Consider the following 22,912-nt stretch of genomic DNA (forward strand, 5'->3'; position numbering starts at 1 on the left):
TAGCATATATACAGCTGGACACTGTATATATGCATGAGCCCCTGCCAATTTTACACTTTTAGCGGGACTGAAGCCCGCCGCCGAAGGGTAGGGGCTTCTCCCTCAGCACTCACCAGCGCCATGTTTTTCTCCACAGCACCGCTGAGAGGAAGCTCCCCGGACTCTCCCCTGCTTATACCACGGTAGAAGAGAGGGTTCTAAAGAAGAGGGGGGGCACATAATTCGGCGCAGATAATAATAACAGCGCTACTGGCCTGGGTAAACATTAAATTGCTGTGTTTTTTCCTGGGTCATATAGCGCTGGGGTGTGTGCTGGCATACTCTCTCTCTGTCTCTCCAAAGGGCCTTGTGGGGGAACTGTCTTCAGAAAGAGCATTCCCTGAGTGTGTGGTATGTCGGTACGTGTGTATCGACATGTCTGAGGTATAAGGCTCTCCTAAGAAGAGATGGAGCAAATGTGTGTGTGTGTGTGTGTGTGTGTGTGTGTGTGTGTGTGTGTGTGTGGTGTCTCCGTCGACAACGCCGACACCTGTTTGGATATGTAAAATTAAGTGCTAAGGTAAATTTATTGCACAAAAGATTAGAGAACAGACAGGGCATCTACCCATGTCTGTCCCTATGTCGCAGAGACCTTCAGAGTCTCACAGCGCTCACTATCCAAAATAATAGACACTGAGATCGACACGGAGTCTGACTCCAGTGTCAACTACGATAATGCAAGGTACAGCCAAAACTGGCAGAAAAGTATTCAATATATGATTATTGTAATAAAAGATGTTTTGCATATCACTGATGACTCATCTGTCCCTGACACGAGGGTACACATGTTTAAGGGGAAGAAAGCTGAGGTAAATTTCCCTCCTCTCATGAAGAAAAAGAGCGGGAATCTCCAGACAAGAAACTGCAGATTCCCACAAAGAATTCTCAGGGAGTATCCTTTCTCTACTAGGGCCAGGATACGATGGGAATCTTCCCCTAGGGTGGACAAGGCATTGTCACGTTTACCCAAAAGGTAGCGCTGACTTAACAGCTATCCTCAGGGATCCTGCAGATAGCATGCAGTAAAAGTACTTTGAAGTCCATTTACACACATTCTGGTACACTACTCAGATCGGCGATTGTGTCGGCATGGGTTTATAGCGCTGTAGCAGCGTGGACAGATACCTTATCAGCGGAAATTGAAACCCTAGATAAGGATACCATGTTATGGACCCTAGTGTATATACTAGAGATGAGCGCCTGAAATTTTTCGGGTTTTGTGTTTTGGTTTTGGGTTCGGTTCCGCGGCCGTGTTTTGGGTTCGAACGCGTTTTGGCAAAACCTCACCGAATTATTTTTGTCGGATTCGGGTGTGTTTTGGATTCGGGTGTTTTTTTCCAAAAACACTAAAAAACAGCTTAAATCATAGAATTTGGGGGTCATTTTGATCCCAAAGTATTATTAACCTCAAAAACCATAATTTACACTCATTTTCAGTCTATTCTGAATACCTCACACCTCACAATATTATTTTTAGTCCTAAAATTTGCACCGAGGTCGCTGTGTGAGTAAGATAAGCGACCCTAGTGGCCGACACAAACACCGGGCCCATCTAGGAGTGGCACTGCAGTGTCACGCAGGATGTCCCTTCCAAAAAACCCTCCCCAAACAGCACATGACGCAAAGAAAAAAAGAGGCGCAATGAGGTAGCTGTGTGAGTAAGATTAGCGACCCTAGTGGCCGACACAAACACCGGGCCCATCTAGGAGTGGCACTGCAGTGTCACGCAGGATGGCCCTTCCAAAAAACCCTCCCCAAACAGCACATGACGCAAAGAAAAAAAGAGGCGCAATGAGGTAGCTGACTGTGTGAGTAAGATTAGCGACCCTAGTGGCCGACACAAACACCGGGCACATCTAGGAGTGGCACTGCAGTGTCACGCAGGATGTCCCTTCCAAAAAACCCTCCCCAAACAGCACATGACGCAAAGAAAAAAAGAGGCGCAATGAGGTAGCTGTGTGAGTAAGATTAGCGACCCTAGTGGCCGACACAAACACCGGGCACATCTAGGAGTGGCACTGCAGTGTCACGCAGGATGTCCCTTCCAAAAAACCCTCCCCAAACAGCACATGACGCAAAGAAAAAAAGAGGCGCAATGAGGTAGCTGTGTGAGTAAGATTAGCGACCCTAGTGGCCGACACAAACACCGGGCCCATCTAGGAGTGGCACTGCAGTGTCACGCAGGATGTCCCTTCCAAAAAACCCTCCCCAATCAGCACATGATGCAAAGAAAAAGAAAAGAAAAAAGAGGTGCAAGATGGAATTATCCTTGGGCCCTCCCACCCACCCTTATGTTGTATAAACAAAACAGGACATGCACACTTTAACCAACCCATCATTTCAGTGACAGGGTCTGCCACACGACTGTGACTGATATGACGGGTTGGTTTGGACCCCCCCCAAAAAAGAAGCAATTAATCTCTCCTTGCACAAACTGGCTCTACAGAGGCAAGATGTCCACCTCATCTTCACCCTCCGATATATCACCGTGTACATCCCCCTCCTCACAGATTATCAATTCGTCCCCACTGGAATCCACCATCTCAGCTCCCTGTGTACTTTGTGGAGGCAATTGCTGCTGGTCAATGTCTCCGCGGAGGAATTGATTATAATTCATTTTAATGAACATCATCTTCTCCACATTTTCTGGATGTAACCTCGTACGCCGATTGCTGACAAGGTGAGCGGCGGCACTAAACACTCTTTCGGAGTACACACTTGTGGGAGGGCAACTTAGGTAGAATAAAGCCAGTTTGTGCAAGGGCCTCCAAATTGCCTCTTTTTCCTGCCAGTATAAGTACGGACTGTGTGACGTGCCTACTTGGATGCGGTCACTCATATAATCCTCCACCATTCTATCAATGTTGAGAGAATCATATGCAGTGACAGTAGACGACATGTCCGTAATCGTTGTCAGGTCCTTCAGTCCGGACCAGATGTCAGCATCAGCAGTCGCTCCAGACTGCCCTGCATCACCGCCAGCGGGTGGGCTCGGAATTCTGAGCCTTTTCCTCGCACCCCCAGTTGCGGGAGAATGTGAAGGAGGAGATGTTGACAGGTCGCGTTCCGCTTGACTTGACAATTTTGTCACCAGCAGGTCTTTCAACCCCAGCAGACCTGTGTCTGCCGGAAAGAGAGATCCAAGGTAGGCTTTAAATCTAGGATCGAGCACGGTGGCCAAAATGTAGTGCTCTGATTTCAACAGATTGACCACCCGTGAATCCTTGTTAAGCGAATTAAGGGCTGCATCCACAAGTCCCACATGCCTAGCGGAATCGCTCCGTGTTAGCTCCTCCTTCAATGCCTCCAGCTTCTTCTGCAAAAGCCTGATGAGGGGAATGACCTGACTCAGGCTGGCAGTGTCTGAACTGACTTCACGTGTGGCAAGTTCAAAGGGCATCAGAACCTTGCACAACGTTGAAATCATTCTCCACTGCACTTGAGACAGGTGCATTCCACCTACTATATCGTGCTCAATTGTATAGGCTTGAATGGCCTTTTGCTGCTCCTCCAACCTCTGAAGCATATAGAGGGTTGAATTCCACCTCGTTACCACTTCTTGCTTCAGATGATGGCAGGGCAGGTTCAGTAGTTTTTGGTGGTGCTCCAGTTTTCTGTACGTGGTGCCTGTACGCCGAAAGTGTCCCGCAATTCTTCTGGCCACCGACAGCATCTCTTGCACGCCCCTGTCGTTTTTTAAAAAATTCTGCACCACCAAATTCAAGGTATGTGCAAAACATGGGACGTGCTGGAATTGGCCCAGATTTAATGCACACACAATATTGCTGGCGTTGTCCGATGCCACAAATCCACAGGAGAGTCCAATTGGGGTAAGCCATTCCGCGATGATCTTCCTCAGTTGCCGTAAGAGGTTTTCAGCTGTGTGCGTATTCTGGAAAGCGGTGATACAAAGCGTAGCCTGCCTAGGAAAGAGTTGGCGTTTGCGAGATGCTGCTACTGGTGCCGCCGCTGCTGTTCTTGCGGCGGGAGTCCATACATCTACCCAGTGGGCTGTCACAGTCATATAGTCCTGACCCTGCCCTGCTCCACTTGTCCACATGTCCGTGGTTAAGTGGACATTGGGTACAGCTGCATTTTTTAGGACACTGGTGACTCTTTTTCTGAGGTCTGTGTACATTTTCGGTATCGCCTGCCTAGAGAAATGGAACCTAGATGGTATTTGGTACCGGGGACACAGTACCTCCAACAAGTCTCTAGTTGGCTCTGCAGTAATGATGGATACCGGAACCACGTTTCTCACCACCCAGGATGCCAAGGCCTCAGTTATCCGCTTTGCAGTAGGATGACTGCTGTGATATTTCATCTTCCTCGCAAAGGACTGTTGAACAGTCAATTGCTTACTGGAAGTAGTACAAGTGGGCTTACGACTTCCCCTCTGGGATGACCATCGACTCCCAGCGGCAACAACAGCAGCGCCAGCAGCAGTAGGCGTTACACGCAAGGATGCATCGGAGGAATCCCAGGCAGGAGAGGACTCGTCAGACTTGCCAGTGACATGGCCTGCAGGACTATTGGCATTCCTGGGGAAGGAGGAAATTGACACTGAGGGAGTTGGTGGGGTGGTTTGCGTGAGCTTGGTTACAAGAGGAAGGGATTTACTGGTCAGTGGACTGCTTCCGCTGTCACCCAAAGTTTTTGAACTTGTCACTGACTTATTATGAATGCGCTGCAGGTGACGTATAAGGGAGGATGTTCCGAGGTGGTTAACGTCCTTACCCCTACTTATTACAGCTTGACAAAGGGAACACACGGCTTGACACCTGTTGTCCGCATTTCTGGTGAAATACCTCCACACCGAAGAGCTGATTTTTTTGGTATTTTCACCTGGCATGTCAACGGCCATATTCCTCCCACGGACAACAGGTGTCTCCCCGGGTGCCTGACTTAAACAAACCACCTCACCATCAGAATCCTCCTGGTCAATTTCCTCCCCAGCGCCAGCAACACCCATATCCTCCTCATCCTGGTGTACTTCAACACTGACATCTTCAATCTGACTATCAGGAACTGGACTGCGGGTGCTCCTTCCAGCACTTGCAGGGGGCGTGCAAATGGTGGAAGGCGCATGCTCTTCACGTCCAGTGTTGGGAAGGTCAGGCATCGCAACCGACACAATTGGACTCTCCTTGTGGATTTGGGATTTCAAAGAACGCACAGTTCTTTGCGGTGCTTTTGCCAGCTTGAGTCTTTTCAGTTTTCTAGCGAGAGGCTGAGTGCTTCCATCCTCATGTGAAGCTGAACCACTAGCCATGAACATAGGCCAGGGCCTCAGCCGTTCCTTGCCACTCCGTGTGGTAAATGGCATATTGGCAAGTTTACGCTTCTCCTCCGACAATTTTATTTTAGGTTTTGGAGTCCTTTTTTTTCTGATATTTGGTGTTTTGGATTTGACATGCTCTGTACTATGACATTGGGCATCGGCCTTGGCAGACGACGTTGCTGGCATTTCATCGTCTCGGCCATGACTAGTGGCAGCAGCTTCAGCACGAGGTGGAAGTGGATCTTGATCTTTCCCTAATTTTGGAACCTCAACTTTTTTGTTCTCCATATTTTATAGGCAGAACTAAAAGGCACCTCAGGTAAACAATGGAGATGGATGGATTGGATACTAGTATACAATTATGGACGGACTGCCACGGTTAGGTGGTATAAAAAAACCACGGTTAGGTGGTATATAATACAATTATGGATGGACGGACTGCCTGCCGAGTGCCGACACAGAGGTAGCCACAGCCGTGAACTACCGCACTGTACACTGGTTGATAAAGAGATAGTAGTATACTCGTAACAACTAGTATGACGACGGTATAAAGAATGAAAAAAAAACCACGGTTAGGTGGTATATATTATAATACAATTATGGTTGGACGGACTGCCTGCCGAGTGCCGACACAGAGGTAGCCACAGCCGTGAACTACCGCACTGTACACTGGTTGATAAAGAGATAGTAGTATACTCGTAACAACTAGTATGACGACGGTATAAAGAATGAAAAAAAAACCACGGTTAGGTGGTATATATTATAATACAATTATGGTTGGACGGACTGCCTGCCGAGTGCCGACACAGAGGTAGCCACAGCCGTGAACTACCGCACTGTACACTGGTTGATAAAGAGATAGTAGTATACTCGTAACAACTAGTATGACGACGGTATAAAGAATGAAAAAAAAACCACGGTTAGGTGGTATATATTATAATACAATTATGGTTGGACGGACTGCCTGCCGAGTGCCGACACAGAGGTAGCCACAGCCGTGAACTACCGCACTGTACACTGGTTGATAAAGAGATAGTAGTATACTCGTAACAACTAGTATGACGACGGTATAAAGAATGAAAAAAAAAACCACGGTTAGATGGTATATATTATAATACAATTATGGTTGGACGGACTGCCTGCCGAGTGCCGACACAGAGGTAGCCACAGCCGTGAACTACCGCACTGTACACTGGTTGATAAAGAGATAGTAGTATACTCGTAACAACTAGTATGACGACGGTATAAAGAATGAAAAAAAAACCACGGTTAGGTGGTATATATTATAATACAATTATGGATGGACGGACTGCCTGCCGAGTGCCGACACAGAGGTAGCCACAGCCGTGAACTACCGCACTGTACACTGGTTGATAAAGAGATAGTAGTATACTCGTAACAACTAGTATGACGACGGTATAAAGAATGAAAAAAAAACCACGGTTAGGTGGTATATATTATAATACAATTATGGTTGGACGGACTGCCTGCCGAGTGCCGACACAGAGGTAGCCACAGCCGTGAACTACCGCACTGTACACTGGTTGATAAAGAGATAGTAGTATACTCGTAACAACTAGTATGACGACGGTATAAAGAATGAAAAAAAAACCACGGTTAGGTGGTATATAATACAATTATGGTTGGACGGACTGCCTGCCGAGTGCCGACACAGAGGTAGCCACAGCCGTGAACTACCGCACTGTACACTGGTTGATAAAGAGATAGTAGTATACTCGTAACAACTAGTATGACGACGGTATAAAGAATGAAAAAAAAACCACGGTTAGGTGGTATATATTATAATACAATTATGGTTGGACGGACTGCCTGCCGAGTGCCGACACAGAGGTAGCCACAGCCGTGAACTACCGCACTGTACACTGGTTGATAAAGAGATAGTAGTATACTCGTAACAACTAGTATGACGACGGTATAAAGAATGAAAAAAAAACCACGGTTAGGTGGTATATATTATAATACAATTATGGATGGACGGACTGCCTGCCGAGTGCCGACACAGAGGTAGCCACAGCCGTGAACTACCGCACTGTACACTGGTTGATAAAGAGATAGTAGTATACTCGTAACAACTAGTATGACGACGGTATAAAGAATGAAAAAAAAACCACGGTTAGGTGGTATATAATACAATTATGGTTGGACGGACTGCCTGCCGAGTGCCGACACAGAGGTAGCCACAGCCGTGAACTACCGCACTGTACACTGGTTGATAAAGAGATAGTAGTATACTCGTAACAACTAGTATGACGACGGTATAAAGAATGAAAAAAAACCACGGTTAGGTGGTATATATTATAATACAATTATGGATGGACGGACTGCCTGCCGAGTGCCGACACAGAGGTAGCCACAGCCGTGAACTACCGCACTGTACTGTGTCTGCTGCTAATATAGACTGGTTGATAAAGAGATAGTATACAATACTACTAATATACTGGTGGTCAGGCACTGGTCACCACTAGTCACACTGGCAGTGGCACTCCTGCAGCAAAAGTGTGCACTGTTTAATTTTAATATAATATTATTTATCATGTACTCCTGGCTCCTGCTATAACAACCTGCAGTGCTCCCCAGTCTCCCCCACAATTATAAGCTTTATATACAATACATTGATGTGCAGCACACTGGGCTGAGCAGTGCACACAGACTGAGTCACTGTGTGACTGTGTATCATTTTTTTCAGGCAGAGAACGGATATATTAAATAAAACAAACAACTGCACTGTCTCTGGTGGTCACTGGTCACTGTGGTCGTCAGTCACTAAACTCTGTCTGCACTCTCTTCTAATCTACAGTATCACAGCAATCTCTCTCTCTCTCTCTCTTCTAAATCTAATCTAAATGGAGAGGACGCCAGCCACGTCCTCTCCCTATCAATCTCAATGCACGTGTGAAAATGGCGGCGACGCGCGGCTCCTTATATAGAATCCGAGTCTCGCGAGAATCCGACAGCGTCATGATGACGTTCGGGCGCGCTCGGGTTAACCGAGCAAGGCGGGAAGATCCGAGTCGCTCGGACCCGTGAAAAAAAAAGTGAAGTTCGTGCGGGTTCGGATTCAAAGAAACCGAACCCGCTCATCTCTAGTATATACATATATATATATATATATATATATATATATAAAAGATGCTGTCTTGAATATAAGACATGCCCAAAGAGACATTAGTCTACTGAGTTCTAGAGTCAACGCTATGTCGATTTCTGCTAGACGTGTCCTGTGGAACATGCAATGGACAGGTGATGCCGACTAAAAGGGGCATATGGAGGTTTTACCTTACAAGGCTGAGGAATTGTGGGGAGAAGAGCTCTCGGACCTGGTCTCCACAGCTATAGCTGGTAGTTCGGATCTTTTGTCTTATATTCCCTCACAGCCTAAGAAAGAGCGACATTCTCAAATGCTGTGTTTTTGGTTGCAAAAAAACAAGAAAGTACGAGGAGCGTTCTTTCTTACCAGAGGTAAGGGCACAGGGCACAGCTAGTTCCCAGGAACAGAAGTCCTCCCCGGCCTCTACTACATCCACCGCATGACGCTGGAGCTCCGCTAAGGGAGTCCGTCCCAGTGGGAGCGCGTCTTCGACTCTTCAGCCACATCTGAGTTCACTCACAGGTGGATCCTGGGGCAATAAAAATTGTTTCTCAGGGTTACAAGCTGGAATTCCAAAGGTGCCTCCTCGCCGGTTTTCCTTATCGGACCTACCGGCTTCTCCCCCAGAAAGGGAGATAATATCAAATACAATTCACACATTGTATCTCCAACAGGTGGTGCTCAAGGTTCCCCTCCTGCAACAAGGAAGGGGATATTACTCAACCTTGGCTGTAGTCCCGAAACTGTACGGTTCGGTCAGACCTATTTTAAAATTAAAATTAAAATCTCTGAACCTATACTGGAAAAGGTTCCAAATTAAAGTGGAATCGCTCGGAGCGATCATCGCCAGCCTGGAAGGGGGGGATTTTAGGGTGTAGCTAGACATAAAGGCTGCATACCTTCATGTTCCCATTAATACACCCCATCAGGCGTACCGGAGAATTGCGGTACAGTATTGTCATTACCAATTTCAGGGTAATTGGCGGAAATGATGGTACTCCTACGCAAGCAAGGAGTCACAGTTATCCCATACTTGGACGATCTCCTAATAAGGGCGAGATCAAAAGAGCAGTTGTTGAACAGCGTGTCACTTTCGCTGAAGGTGTCACAGCAACACGGCTGGATTCTCAATTTCCCGAAGTCACAGTTGGTTCCTATGACTCGTCTGCCCTTCTTGGGTATGATTCTGGATACGAACCAGAAATGGGTTTACCTTCAGATAGAGAAGGCCCAGGAACTCATGACTCTGGTCAGGAACCTATTGAAACCAAGACAGGTGTCAGTGCATCACTGCACTCGAGTCCGGGGAAAGACATTCCCTTCGGCAGGTTCCATGCGAGGACTTTCAAATGGGACCTACTGGACAAGTGGTCCGGGTCACATCTACAGATTCATCAGTTGATCACCCTATCCCCCAGGGCCAGGGTATCTCTCCTGTGGTGGCTGCAGAGTGCTCACTTTCTATAGGGCCGCAGGTTCGGCATTCAGGACTGGATCCTGGTGACCACGGACGCGAGCCTTCGAGGTTGGGGAGCAGTCACACAGGGAAGAAATTTCCAAGGTCTTTGGTCAAGTCAAGAGCCTTGTCTTCACATCAACATCTTGGAACTAAGGGCCATATACAACGCCCTACGTCAAGCGGAGACCTTACTTCGCGACCAACCGGTTCTGATCCGGTCAGACAATGTCACCGCAGTAGCTCATGTAAACCGCCAAGGCGGCACAAGGAGCAGAGTGGCGATGGTGGAAGCCACCATAATTCTTCGCTGGGCGGAAAATCATGTAAACGCACTGTCAGCAGTGTTCATTCCGGGAGTGGACAACTGGGAAGCAGACTTCCTCAGCAGACACAACCTACATCCTGGAGAGTGGGGACTTCATCAGGAAGTCTTCGCACAGATTGCAATTCGGTGGGGATTGCCACAGATAGACATGATGGCGTCCCGCCTCAACAAAAAGCTGCAGAGTTATTGCGCCAGTAGCGGTAGACGCTCTAGTGACACCGTGGGTGTTCCAGTCAGTCTATGGATTTCCTCCTCTTCCTATCATACCCATGGGTTGAGAATAATAAGAAAAAGAGGAGTGAGAACAATCATCATTGGCCACGAAGGACCTGGTATCCGGATCTGCAGGAAATGCTTACAGAAGATCTGTGTCCTCTTCCTCTAAGACAGGACCTGTTGCAACAGGGCCCATGTCTGTTCCAAGACTTACCGCGGCTGCGTTTGACGGCATGGCGGTTGAACGCCGGATCCTAACGGAAAAAAGGCATTCCGGATGAGGTCATTCCTACGCTGATATAGGCTAGGAAGGACGTGACATCTAAACATTATCACCGTATATGGCGAAAATATGTTTCTTGGTATGAGGCCAGGAATGCTCCTACGGAAGAATTCCATCTGGGCCGTTTCCTTCACTTCCTACAAACTGGAGTGATTTTGGGCCTAAAATTAGGCTCCATTAAGGTTCAGATTTCGTCCCTATCCATTTTCTTTCAAAAAGAATTGGCTTCTCTCCCAGAAGTTCAGACTTTTGTGAAGGGAGTGCTGCATATTCAGCCTCCTTTTGTACCTCCGGTGGAGCTTTGGGACCTTAACGTGGTGTTGGGTTCCTTAAGTCACACTGGTTTGTACCACTTAAAACGGTGGAGTTAAAATATCTCACTTTTCTTCGCTGGGCGGAAAATCATGTAAACGCACTGTCAGCAGTGTTCATTCCGGGAGTGGACAACTGGGAAGCAGACTTCCTCAGCAGACACGACCTACGTCCTGGAGAGTGGGGACTTCATCAGGAAGTCTTCGCACAGATTGCAATTCGGTGGGGATTGCCACAGATAGACATGATGGCGTCCCGCCTCAACAAAAAGCTGCAGAGTTATTGCGCCAGGTCAAGAGACCCTCAGGCAGTAGCGGTAGACGCCCTAGTGACACCGTGGGTGTTCCAGTCAGTCTATGTATTTTCTCCTCTTCCTATCATACCCATGGGTTGAGAATAATAAGAAAAAGAGGAGTGAGAACAATCCTCAGATTGGCCACGAAGGACCTGGTATCCGGATCTGCAGGAAATGCTTACAGAAGATCCGTGGCCTCTTCCTCTAAGACAGGACCTGTTGCAACAGGGCCCATGTCTGTTCCAAGACTTACCGCGGCTGCGTTTGACGGCATGGCGGTTGAACGCCGGATCCTAACGGAAAAAAGGCATTCCGGATGAGGTCATTCCTACGCTGATATAGGCTAGGAAGGACGTGATATCTAAACATTATCACCGTATATGGCGAAAATATGTTTCTTGGTATGAGGCCAGGAATGCTCCTATGGAAGAATTCCATCTGGGCCGTTTCCTTCACTTCCTACAAACTGGAGTGATTTTGGGCCTAAAATTAGGCTCCATTAAGGTTCAGATTTCGTCCCTATCCATTTTCTTTCAAAAAGAATTGGCTTCTCTCCCAGAAGTTCAGACTTTTGTGAAGGGAGTGCTGCATATTCAGCCTCCTTTTGTACCTCCGGTGGAGCTTTGGGACCTTAACGTGGTGTTGGGTTCCTTAAGTCACACTGGTTTGTACCACTTAAAACGGTGGAGTTAAAATATCTCACTTGGAAGGTGGTCATGTTATTAGCCTTGGCTTCGGCTAGGCGAGTGTCGGAATTAGCGGTTTTGTCACATAAAAGCCCCTATCTGATTTTCCATATGGATAGAGCGGAATTGCGGACCCGTCCTCAATTCCTGCCAAAAGGGTTTCATCCTTTCATATGAACCAACCTATTGTGGTGCCTGTGGCTACGCGTGACTCGGAGGATTCCGAGTCACTTGATGTGGTCAGGGCTTTGAAAATTTACGTAGCCAGAACGGCTAGAGTCAGAAAAACAGATGCACTGTTTATACTGTATGCGACCAACAAGATTGGTGTCCCTGCTTTAAAGCAGGCTATTGCTCGGTGGATCTGTAACACGATTCAGAAAGTGCATTCTACGGCGGGGTTGCCGTTGCCTAAATCAGTCAAGGCCCATTCCACTAGGAAAGTGGGCTCGTCTTGGGCGGCTGCCCGAGGGGTCTCGGCACTACAGCTGTGCCGAGCTGCTACTTGGTCGGGTTCAAACACCTTTGCGAAGTTCTATAAGTTTTATACCCTGGCTGAGGAGGACCTCATGTTTGCTCAATCGGTGCTGCAGAGTCATCCGCACTCTCCCGCCCATTTGGGAGCTTTGGTATAATCCCCATGGTCCTTACGGAGTCCCCAGCATCCTCTAGGACGTTAGAGAAAATAAGATTTTGCTTACCGGTGCGTCCCAAGTGCGGACTTCTTCTGCATGACTTGTATATAGTTATGGCTTACATAAGGGTTATGTTGTAGTTTTATCGGTTGGACCGAGGCTATGTTGTTGTTCATACTGTTAACTGGGTAGTTTATCACAAGTTATACGGTGTGATTGGTGTGGCTGGTATGAATCTCGCCCTTAGATTTACAAAAATCCTTCCTCGTACTGTCCATCTCCTCTGGGCACAGTTTCCCTAACTGAGGTCTGGAGGAGGGGCATAGAGGGAGGAGCCAGTGCACACCCAGAATCCAAAGCTTTCTTAAAGTGCCCTATCTCCTGCGGAGCCCGACTATCCCCATGGTCCTTACGGAGTCCCCAGCATCCTCTACGGACTACGAGAAATAGATTTACCGGTAAGTAAAATCTTATTTTCCTTAGTAAAATTCCTTCCTCATGTGCCTTTCCTTTTCTTACTTACTCTATCTTATACTCCATACTCCCTTTGATGGCACCTAACCCCGGGTTTTCGATACCTGTCCTATATTGTCTTGTACTGTAAGTGCTGATTTCTTGTTTGCTCATTTGATTATGTACTGTGTAATGGGCGCTGCGGATCCCTTGTGGCTCCATATAAATAAAGTATAATAATAACCATCGACTGGATTACCAATGCCTTTTCCAATGGAAGGAACACCTTTTGTGACTCCGTGTCCAGTATCCTTCCCAGGAATGGGAGCCTCCGTGTTGGCTCTAGGTGAGATTTCGGAAGGTTCAGAATCCACCCGTGATTCTGGAGGAGATTGGTTGAGAGAGCAATGCTGTTCAGCAACCTTTCCGTGGACGGCGCTTTTATCAGGAGATCGTCCAGGTACGGATTTATGTTCACTCCCTGTTTGCGGAGTAGAAACATCATCTCTGCCATCACCTTGGTGAACACCCTCGGTGCCGTGGAGAGACCAAATGGCAGGGCCTGGAACTGGTAGTGACAGTCCTGTAGTGCAAACCGGAGATAAGCCTGATGAGGCGGCCAGATCGGAATATGAAGGTACGCATCTTTGATATCCAGAGACACTAGAAATTCCCCCTCCTCCAGACCTGAGATCACCACTCTCAGACTCCATCTTGAATTTGAACAATGGGTTTAAAGATTTGAGGTTCAGAATAGGTCTTACCGAACCATCCGGCTTCAGTACTACGAACAAGTTGGAATATTATCCCTTTTTTAGTAGATGAGGTGGAACTGGAACAATGATTTGAGTCTGTACCAGTCTTTGGATGGCATGCTTGTGAAATTGGCAAGCCTGATTTGAAGAATCTGTGAGGTGGGAGCTTTTGGAACTCCAGTCGGTAACCCTGTGAAATAAGATCTATGACCCAGGGATACTGGCACGAATTTGACCAGATCTGACTGAAGAATTGTAGTCGGGCTCCCACCTGACAGCCTTCCAGGCATTGCGGTCCACCGTCATGCTGAAATCTTTGAGGAAGCCGAGCCTGAGCTCTGTTCCTGAGCACCTGCTGTTGCTGGTCTGCGTGATTTACCTCTAGCGTCGCTGGAGGACGTAGAAACACCTCTGGATTTGCCCTTGAATTTGGCCGTCCGAAAGGACTGTAACTTAGAATAAGTCTTCTTGGTTGGGGGGACTGCGGAAGGAAGATACTTAGACTTACCCGAAGTAGCTGTGGAGATCCATTTGTCGAATTCATCTCCAAACAAGGCCTTTCTAGTGAATGGTAGGCCTTCCACGCCTTTCCTGGAGTCCGCGTCAGCAGTCCACTGGCGTAGCCACAAGCCCCTGCGTGCCGACACTGCCATAGCAGTGGTGTGTGCGTTAAGCACTCCTATTTCTTTTACGGCTTCCACCATAAAGTTCGCAGAGTCCTGTTTATGCTGCAGGAGTAAGACAACATCCCCCCTAGATAAAAAAATCTAACCCCTCAATTAGGTTACCTGACCATTTAGCAATGGCTTTAGTGATCCACGCACATGCAGTAGTGGATCTTTGAGCCACCCCCGCAGCTGTGTATAATGATTTGAGTGTAGTCTCAATTTTACGATCAGCCATGTCTTTCAGGGAGGCTGCACCAGGAACAGGCAATACAATTTTACGTGACAGCCTAGAGACTGATGCGTCCACTATCGGTGGATTTTCCCATTTTTTCCTATCCTCCAGAGGAAAAGAAAAAGATGAGAGAAACCTTTTAGGGATCTGAAACTTCTTATCAGGACTAACCCATGGTTCTTCAAACAGGGTATTCAATTCCTTTGACACAGGAAAAGTAACTGAGGACTTTTTTCCATTAATATAAGATTCCTCACACTCCTCTGACACCTTATCAGGAATATGCAGAACATCTCTGATAGCCTCTATAAGAGCCTCTATTCCCTGTGACAAAGCTGTATCCCCCCCCCCCCCCCCTCTGAGTCCACCTGCCCTCCTCCATGTCTGACCTGTCAGCGTCAGAGTCAGACTGCAGGATATGGGCCAGAGATCGCTTTTGCGGACAAATGGGAGGGGATTGAGACGCTGTTTTGGGGACTGAGTCTCTGTTCATAAACTCATCCGCAGTCTGTTTTAAGTATTGCGTCTCTTTCTCATTGCGGAACAATTTTGTAGAAAGAGTTGAGATCATTCCCTTAAAAGAATTAACCCATTACGGTTCAGCCCCGCTAGTCTGTGAACCCTAAGTACCCAGTAGTGAGCCCCCAGGTAAAGAGGAACACTCTGCGGTACAAGAGACACACTCTTTGCCTGACATAATATAAATGTAACAACACACACACACACACACACACACACACACACACACACAAGGTTAAGCACAATTAACTCACAAAGAGCCCTTCAGGGAGACACAGAGTTGTTTGGAGCCAGCCCCCACCGCGCCCTTATCGCTAATGCCAAGCTTAGCCGGGTCGCAGACCAAGTACCCTGATAGGGGCCTTAGTACACTAATAGTCTTTCCCCCCTGCTATGACCCCCTGGTACCGCTGAGGTAATCTGGAGTCACACTAGAGGAGCTGCGCGTCCCTGTCCTGTCAGCGTCTGTGTCAACAGCAGAGGGAAAATGGTGCTGGTGAGCTGCTGGATCCTCTCATAGTGAAGCCCCGCCCCTTCAATGGCGCACGGTCTTCCCGCTTGTTTTATACTGGCTGAGGAATCTGGTGCTTAAAATGGAGAGAACCGTTTTAAGGCTGTTGTGCCAGTTTGGGTACTGTGTACATTGTACTGGGACGCAATTGTGTACTGTGTCCGGAGATGCAATCCACCCGTGTAAAAGCTGTGCGTCTCCGTACCCTCATGCCACCATAATGGGCGGTGCCCCGCTAGCCGGGACGCCGGCTCAGTGCTCACCACTCTTCATTCTACTGGTTCTTTTAGGGGTGGCGGCGTGCTGCGGGAATGTACGCTTGCGAATGGTTCCCTCAGGAGCTCAGTTTCTTGTCAGCGGGGAACGGGCCCATTAACCCTTCAAGAGGTTGGGCCATTCCTCCCCCCTAAGTCCACGAAGCAGGCAGGCTGGTGCTAACCAGCCCTGCCTGAAAATAACAAACATAGAAAATAAATGCAGAAAACTTTTCAGGAGCTTCCTTCAGCTTGACCGGCTCCTCCGGGCACATTTTCTAAACTGAGTCTGGTAGGAGGGCCATAGAGCGAGGAGCCAGCCCACGCTATCAAATTCTTAAAGTGCCCATGGCTCCTAGTGGACCTGTCTATACCCCATGGTACTAAATGGACCCCAGTATCCTCTAGGACGTAAGAGAATTAACTGGTATTAAATAAATATTGGCCATACCAACCAATCAGATTCTGTATATCATGGATAAATGATATAATTTGATTGGTTGCTATGAGCAACATCACAACATTTCATTTTAAGAAGCTTTGGTAAATTTACCCCATAGGGGGGTATGCAATCCCAAAATTACAAACGCTGTGGGATCATAACAGATTATCATGACTACAACGCAGTCTTTTACTTGATGCCAAAACTGAAAAATAAAGTCACAGGGAAGTAACTTAGATCCAGAACAGCTACTACCCATCTGTGTCACCCCTGTCTGTCTACCCCTCCCCTTAGAATGTAAGTTCTCACGAGTAGGGCCCTCTTCCCTCATGTGTTTATCCTTTTCTTACGTTAATAATCCTCAACTGCCCAGATCCTGCTGTGTACAGTAGTGATGATCGGGTTCGGTTCCTCGGAATCCGAACCCCCCCGAACTTCAGCCTTTTTACACGGATCCGAGGCAGACTCGGATCTTCCCGCCTTGCTCGGCTAACCCGAGCGCGCCCGAACGTCATCATCCCGCTGTCGGATTCTCGCGAGACTCGGATTCTATATAAGGAGCCGCGCGTCGCCGCCATTTTCACACGTGCATTGAGATTCATAGGGAGAGGACGTGGCTGGCGTCCTCTCCATTTAGATTAGAAGAGAGAGAGTGAGAGTGAGACACTTGATTTACTGGAGCTTAGGAGTACTCAGAGAGTGCAGAGTTTACTAGTGACTGACCAGTGACCACCAGTGCAGTTTTATTATATTATTATTTAATATAATCCGTTCTCTGCCTGAAAAAAAACGATACACAGTGACACAGTAACAGTATACCATATCTGTGCTCAGCCTCAGTGTGCTGCATCATCTATGTATATCTGACTGTGCTGAGTGCTCAGTGCTCACACAGCTTAATTGTGGGGGAGACTGGGGAGCAGTAGCAGGAGTACATATTATTTAACAGTGCACACTTTTGCTGCCAGAGTGCCACTGCCAGTGTGACTGACCAGTGACCACTGTCTGACCACCAGTATATTGTGATTGTCTGCCTGAAAAAGTTAAACACTCGTCGTGTGGTGTTTTTATTCTATAAACGCATTCTGCTGACAGTGTCCAGCAGGTCCGTCATTAATTATATAATATATACCTGTCCGGCTGCAGTAGTGATATATATATATATTTTTTATATCATTATCATCCAGTCTATATTAGCAGCAGACGCAGTACGGTAGTCCACGGCTGTAGCTACCTCTGTGTCGGCAGTCGCTCGTCCATCCATAATTGTATACCACCTACCTGTGGTGTTTTTTTTTTTTTTCTATCTTCTTGATACTAGTAGCTTACTTTAGGAGTCTGCAGTGCTGACAGTGTCCAGCAGGTCCGTCATTATAATATATACCTGTCCGGCTGCAGTAGTGATATATATATATTTTTTATATCATTATCATCCAGTCTATATTAGCAGCAGACGCAGTACGGTAGTCCACGGCTGTAGCTACCTCTGTGTCGGCAGTCGCTCGTCCATCCATAATTGTATACCACCTACCTGTGGTGTTTTTTTTTTTTCTATCTTCTTGATACTAGTAGCTTACTTTAGGAGTCTGCAGTGCTGACAGTGTCCAGCAGGTCCGTCATTATATAATATATACCTGTCCGGCTGCAGTAGTGATATATATATATTTTTTATATCATTATCATCCAGTCTATATTAGCAGCAGACGCAGTACGGTAGTCCACGGCTGTAGCTACCTCTGTGTCGGCAGTCGCTCGTCCATCCATAATTGTATACCACCTACCTGTGGTGTTTTTTTTTTTTCTATCTTCTTGATACTAGTAGCTTACTTTAGGAGTCTGCAGTGCTGACAGTGTCCAGCAGGTCCGTCATTATATAATATATACCTGTCCGGCTGCAGTAGTGATATATATATATTTTTTATATCATTATCATCCAGTCTATATTAGCAGCAGACGCAGTACGGTAGTCCACGGCTGTAGCTACCTCTGTGTCGGCAGTCGCTCGTCCATCCATAAGTATACTAGTATCCATCCATCTCCATTGTTTACCTGAGGTGCCTTTTAGTTGTGCCTATTAAAATATGGAGAACAAAAATGTTGAGGTTCCAAAAATAGGGAAAGATCAAGATCGACTTCCACCTCGTGCTGAAGCTGCTGCCACTAGTCATGGCCGAGACGATGAAATGCCAGCAACGTCGTCTGCCAAGGCCGATGCCCAATGTCATAGTACAGAGCATGTAAAATCCAAAACACCAAATATCAGTAAAAAAAGGACTCAAAAATCTAAAATAAAATTGTCGTCGGAGAAGCGTAAACTTGCCAATATGCCATTTACCACACGGAGTGGCAAGGAACGGCTGAGGCCCTGGCCTATGTTCATGGCTAGTGGTTCAGCTTCACATGAGGATGGAAGCACTCAGCCTCTCGCTAGAAAAATGAAAAGACTCAAGCTGGCAAAAGCACAGCAAAGAACTGTGCGTTCTTCGAAATCACAAATCCACAAGGAGAGTCCAATTGTGTCGTTTGCGATGCCTGACCTTCCCAACACTGGACGTGAAGAGCATGCGCCTTCCACCATTTGCACGCCCCCTGCAAGTGCTGGAAGGAGCACCCGCAGTCCAGTTCCTGATAGTCAGATTGAAGATGTCAGTGTTGAAGTACACCAGGATGAGGAGGATATGGGTGTTGCTGGCGCTGGGGAGGAAATTGACCAGGAGGATTCTGATGGTGAGGTGGTTTGTTTAAGTCAGGCACCCGGGGAGACACCTGTTGTCCGTGGGAGGAATAGGGCCATTGACATGCCTGGTGAAAATACCAAAAAAATCAGCTCTTCGGTGTGGAAGTATTTCATCAGAAATGCGGACAACATTTGTCAAGCCGTGTGTTGCCTTTGTCAAGCTGTAATAAGTAGGGGTAAGAACGTTAACCACCTCGGAACATCCTCCCTTATACGTCACCTGCAGCGCATTCATCATAAGTCAGTGACAAGTTCAAAAACTTTGGGCGACAGCGGAAGCAGTCCACTGACCAGTAAATCCCTTCCTCTTGTAACCAAGCTCACGCAAACCACCCCACCAACTCCCTCAGTGTCAATTTCCTCCTTCCCCAGGAATGCCAATAGTCCTGCAGGCCATGTCACTGGCAATTCTGACGAGTCCTCTCCTGCCTGGGATTCCTCCGATGCATCCTTGCGTGTAACGCCTACTGCTGCTGGCGCTGCTGTTGTTGCTGCTGGGAGTCGATGGTCATCCCAGAGGGGAAGTCGTACTCGTAAGACCACTTTTACTACTTCCACCAAGCAATTGACTGTCCAACAGTCCTTTGCGAGGAAGATGAAATATCACAGCAGTCATCCTGCTGCAAAGCGGATAACTGAGGCCTTGGCATCCTGGGCGGTGAGAAACGTGGTTCCGGTATCCATCATTACTGCAGAGCCAACTAGAGACTTGTTGGAGGTACTGTGTGCCCGGTACCAAATACCATCTAGGTTCCATTTCTCTAGGCAGGCGATACCGAAAATGTACACAGACCTCAAAAAAAGACTCACCAGTGTCCTAAAAAATGCAGTTGTACCCAATGTCCACTTAACCACGGACATGTGGACAAGTGGAGCAGGGCAGGCTCAGGACTATATGACTGTGACAGCCCACTGGGTAGATGTATGGACTCCCGCCGCAAGAACAGCAGCGGCGGCACCAGTAGCAGCATCTCGCAAACGCCAACTCTTTCCTAGGCAGGCTACGCTTTGTATCACCGCTTTCCAGAATACGCACACAGCTAAAAACCTCTTACGGCAACTGAGGAAGATCATCGCAGAATGACTTACCCCAATTGGACTCTCCTGTGGATTTGTGGCATCGGACAACGCCAGCAATATTGTGTGTGCATTAAATCTGGGCAAATTCCAGCACGTCCCATGTTTTGCACATACCTTGAATTTGGTGGTGCAGAATTATTTAAAAAACGAGAGGGGCGTGCAAGAGATGCTGTCGGTGGCCAGAAGAATTGCGGGACACTTTCGGCGTACAGGCACCACGTACAGAAGACTGGAGCACCACCAAAAACGCCTGAACCTGCCCTGCCATCATCTGAAGCAAGAAGTGGTAACGAGGTGGAATTCAACCCTCTATATGCTTCAGAGGTTGGAGGAGCAGCAAAAGGCCATTCAAGCCTATACAACTGAGCACGATATAGGAGGTGGAATGCACCTGTCTCAAGCGCAGTGGAGAATGATTTCAACGTTGTGCGAGGTTCTGCAACCTTTTGAACTTGCCACACGTGAAGTCAGTTCAGACACTGCCAGCCTGAGTCAGGTCATTCCCCTCATCAGGCTTTTGCAGAAGAAGCTGGAGACATTGAAGGAGGAGCTAACACAGAGCGATTCCGCTAGGCATGTGGGACTTGTGGATGGAGCCCTTAATTCGCTTAACAAGGATTCACGGGTGGTCAATCTGACACAAGTCTGCTGGGGTTCAAAGACCTGCTGGTGAGAAAATTGTCAAGTCAAGCGGAACGCGACCTGTCAACATCTCCTCCTTCACATTCTCCCGCAACTGGGGGTGCGAGGAAAAGGCTCAGAATTCCGAGCCCACCCGCTGGCGGTGATGCAGGGCAGTCTGGAGCGACTGCTGATGCTGACATCTGGTCCGGACTGAAGGACCTGACAACGATTACGGACATGTCGTCTACTGTCACTGCATATGATTCTCTCCCCATTGAAAGAATGGTGGAGGATTATATGAGTGACCGCATCCAAGTAGGCACGTCAGACAGTCCGTACTTATACTGGCAGGAAAAAGAGGCAATTTGGAGGCCCTTGCACAAACTGGCTTTATTCTACCTAAGTTGCCCTCCCACAAGTGTGTACTCCGAAAGAGTGTTTAGTGCCGCCGCTCACCTTGTCAGCAATCGGCGTACGAGGTTACATCCAGAAAATGTGGAGAAGATGATGTTCATTAAAATGAATTATAATCAATTCCTCCGTGGAGACATTCACCAGCAGCAATTGCCTCCACAAAGTACACAGGGAGCTGAGATGGTGGATTCCAGTGGGGACGAATTGATAATCTGTGAGGAGGGGGATGTACACGGTGATATATCGGAGGATGATGATGAGGTGGACATCTTGCCTCTGTAGAGCCAGTTTGTGCAAGGAGAGATTAATTGCTTCTTTTTTGGTGGGGGTCCAAACCAACCCGTCATTTCAGTCACAGTCGTGTGGCAGACCCTGTCACTGAAATGATGGGTTGGTTAAAGTGTGCATGTCCTGTTTATACAATATAAGGGTGGGTGGGAGGGCCCAAGGACAATTCCATCTTGCACCTCTTTTTTCTTTCATTTTTCTTTGCGTCATGTGCTGTTTGGGGGGTGTTTTTTGGAAGGGCCATCCTGCGTGACACTGCAGTGCCACTCCTAGATGGGCCAGGTGTTTGTGTCGGCCACTAGGGTCGCTTAGCTTAGTCACACAGCTACCTCATTGCGCCTCTTTTTTTTCTTCTTTGCGTCATGTGCTGTTTGGGGACTAGTTTTTTGAAGGGCCATCCTGCGTGACACTGCAGTGCCACTCCTAGATGGGCCAGGTGTTTGTGTCGGCCACTTGGGTCGCTTATCTTAGTCACACAGCTACCTCATTGCGCCTCTTTTTTTTCTTCATTGCGTCATGTGCTGTTTGGGGAGTGTTTTTTGGAAGGGCCATCCTGCGTGACACTGCAGTGCCACTCCTAGATGGGCCAGGTGTTTGTGTCGGCCACTTGGGTCGCTTATCTTACTCACACAGCTACCTCATTGCGCCTCTTTTTTTTCTTCTTTGCGTCATGTGCTGTTTGGGGAGTGTTTTTTGGAAGGGCCATCCTGCGTGACACTGCAGTGCCACTCCTAGATGGGCCAGGTGTTTGTGTCGGCCACTTGGGTCGCTTATCTTACTCACACAGCTACCTAATTGCGCCTCTTTTTTTCTTTGCGTCATGTGCTGTTTGGGGAGTGTTTTTCGGAAGGGCCATCCTGCGTGACACTGCAGTGACACTCCTAGATGGGCCAGGTGTTTGTGTCGGCCACTTGGGTCGCTTATCTTACTCACACAGCTACCTCATTGCGCCTTTTTTCTTTGCGTCATGTGCTGTTTGGGGAGTGTTTTTTGGAAGGGCCATCCTGCGTGACACTGCAGTGCCACTCCTAGATGGGCCAGGTGTTTGTGTCGGCCACTTGGGTCGCTGAGCTTAGTCATCCAGCGACCTCGGTGCAAATTTTAGGACTAAAAATAATATTGTGAGGTGTGAGGTGTTCAGAATAGACTGAAAATGAGTGGAAATAATGGTTATTGAGGTTAATAATACTTTGGGATCAAAATGACCCCCAAATTCTATGATTTAAGCTGTTTTTTTAGGGTTTTTTGAAAAAAAAAAAAAACGAATCCAAAACACACCCGAATCCGACAAAAAA

The sequence above is a fragment of the Pseudophryne corroboree genome, chromosome 1, assembly GCF_028390025.1.
Source record: "Pseudophryne corroboree isolate aPseCor3 chromosome 1, aPseCor3.hap2, whole genome shotgun sequence".
NCBI classification, from domain to species: Eukaryota; Metazoa; Chordata; class Amphibia; order Anura; family Myobatrachidae; genus Pseudophryne; species Pseudophryne corroboree.